Source organism: Triticum dicoccoides, chromosome 6B (assembly GCF_002162155.2).
Source record: "Triticum dicoccoides isolate Atlit2015 ecotype Zavitan chromosome 6B, WEW_v2.0, whole genome shotgun sequence".
Taxonomy (NCBI): domain Eukaryota; kingdom Viridiplantae; phylum Streptophyta; class Magnoliopsida; order Poales; family Poaceae; genus Triticum; species Triticum dicoccoides.
This window is the reverse complement of record NC_041391.1, coordinates 310527267-310529721: the sequence shown is the minus strand read 5'-3', so window position 1 is coordinate 310529721 and position 2455 is coordinate 310527267.

Genomic DNA, 2455 nt, shown 5'->3' with positions numbered 1-2455 from the left:
ACGAGTCCACTAATCACTACACAATACACTACTATGGATTCATCCCCGTCTCCCTACGAGAAGGCCATCCATAGCACTCACACTTGTCTTGAGCATTTTAGAGTATCCACTTCAAGTTGTCTATGTACCATGTAAGCATCCAAGAAGTCCATAACCGCGGACCCGGCTATTTGAATAGATCATGTTAACCCTGCAGGGGTGTACTTCTTCACACACGCTCTCGCCACTTACCGCCATGTACACGTCATGTATCTCGGCAACCTTCAAGCGGAATCCTGGCGAGGGTGTCGGCCACGACCTGACTAACCACACAAGACTATTCGGGTTCCATCCGCAAGGAGATCCGGCCGGGGTGTCGCTCACAACCCCAAATGATGTGTGCAGGGTTCCCAAGCCCACCTCGCCGGATGGATCTACGCTTGGTACACCGTGCCACTTGTGCCTAGTTTGTCCCAAGCCCACCTGGCCGGGTGCCACTTGGTAGACTACTAACACTACCTACAAACACCAGAAACTAGTTGCGACTCCTAGACAGAGATCAAGTCGGTTAATAAGTCGAGAGAGTCAATTAAGGATCCCAATGTGTGGTAGTATAGAGTCATTGGACAACATACATAGAACTCAGTGCTTAAGAACGGTTCCAGTGAGACAACCCACCATGTACTCCTACATGGCCTCTCACCGCTACCTTTACCAAATCGTGTTCACACACTTCACTCTCAGCATCAGAACATATCGTAACACTCCAATTCATTCCCAATGAATCAGAACTGACACAACTCTAAGCAATAGCAGGCATGGCATGGTAGGAACACAACATGGCTCAATCAACTCCTACACATGCTAGTGGGTTTCAACTATTTACTGTGGCAATGACAGGTCATGGAGAGGAATGGGTTCAACTACCGCAGCACAAAAGTAGCAGATGAATCATTGTTGTCCTAATGCAATAACTGAGAGCAGGAGCGAGAGAGTAGGATTGTATCGGAATGAACAAGGGGGTTTGCTTGCCTGTTAGTTCAACAGAGGAGGCACTGCTCCTCAGATAGGTACTCTGGAACGGACTCCGGAGCAGGACCTATCGAGAAGGGACAGTGTCGGCAATCAATACACAAACATATGCAACAATATGATGCATGAACATGGCATGTAGGTGTGATGTTGTTTGAGCTAATGCAACTAGTATTCAAATTGAATGAAGTCCATTTGAATCAAGGGTTCAAATGCAACTCCAAATTAAGCTCTTATATATGCCATTTTAGTGTTTTCACCTATATAGCAGGTATAAGTTGTTTTTTCATGCATGAAACTGGTGCAAATGGATAGATTGCATTTTTCTGATAATTTTTCATATATAAATTATTTCAATCTGACTTACGGTTGAATTTCTATGATTTTTTGAAGTTTGAATCATTTTCTAGAATTTCCTGATTAATTTTAAATCCAGAAAATGAATAACTACGTCAGCCTGACATCAGCGTGATGTCAGCGAGTCAACGGCCAGGTCCAGGTCAAACCTGACCAGTGGGACCCATATGTCAGTGTCTAACCTAACTAATCTAGTTTAGTTAGTGGCCTCGGGCCCACATGTCAGTATCAGCGGGCTAATTAAGTTTAATTAACAGCTAACTAAAATTAGCAGGGGCCAGGGCCCACTTGTCAGTGAGAGAGAGGGAAGTCAAACCGGGCAGTGGGGTCAACCCACACCGGTCAAACGGTCAGCGGTGGCCGGCGTTTAGCCGCCGGCGAGTCCAGACGCGACGGTGCGCTGCGGGATTCGCCTACAGGGCGCCGTTTTGCGCGCGAAGCACAGCTACAGGATGCGGACGCTCGTCCGCATCCAACCATGGTGGTGGCGAGGCCGGGGAGTGGACGGAGTGGCGCCGACGACGAGCTCGGCGGCGGCCGAAGCTCGGGCTTCGAGTGGGAGCGGGTTGCAGGACACGGGGAGGCCACCCGAGGGGCTCTGCGGCACCCTCATGGCACCAGGAGTACGGGGACGCACTCGGTTGCAGGCTGAAGTGGCCAGGGCGACGACGGCGACATGGGCGGCGGCGAGAGGCTTCGGCCGTGGTGGGGAGAAGCGGCTACGGAGTGCGGGCGGCTAAACGTAGAGAGGGGAACGGGGTAGGAGCTCACTGCGGTTCTGATGGAGGCTTCGGCGAGCTCGGGGGAGGCCGGACGGTGACGTGTGGGCGGTGGAGATCCACGGCGGGCGGCAGTGAAGAAGACGACGGTGGCGTCGAAGCGGGCCCTCCGGTGTCGCGTGGCTCGGCGGAGAGGGCTAGGGCGACGGGGCGGAGCTTCTGGACTCGGGCGGAGTGCGAGGAGGTGGCTCTGGCCGTGGCAGCAGCGAGCGGCGGCGACGTTCTTGGGCGCGCGAGAGAGAGTGAGAGAGCAGAGAAGGGGAGAAGCACGGGAGAGAGAAAGCGAGCGGTCCAGGGGGGTGCGTGGC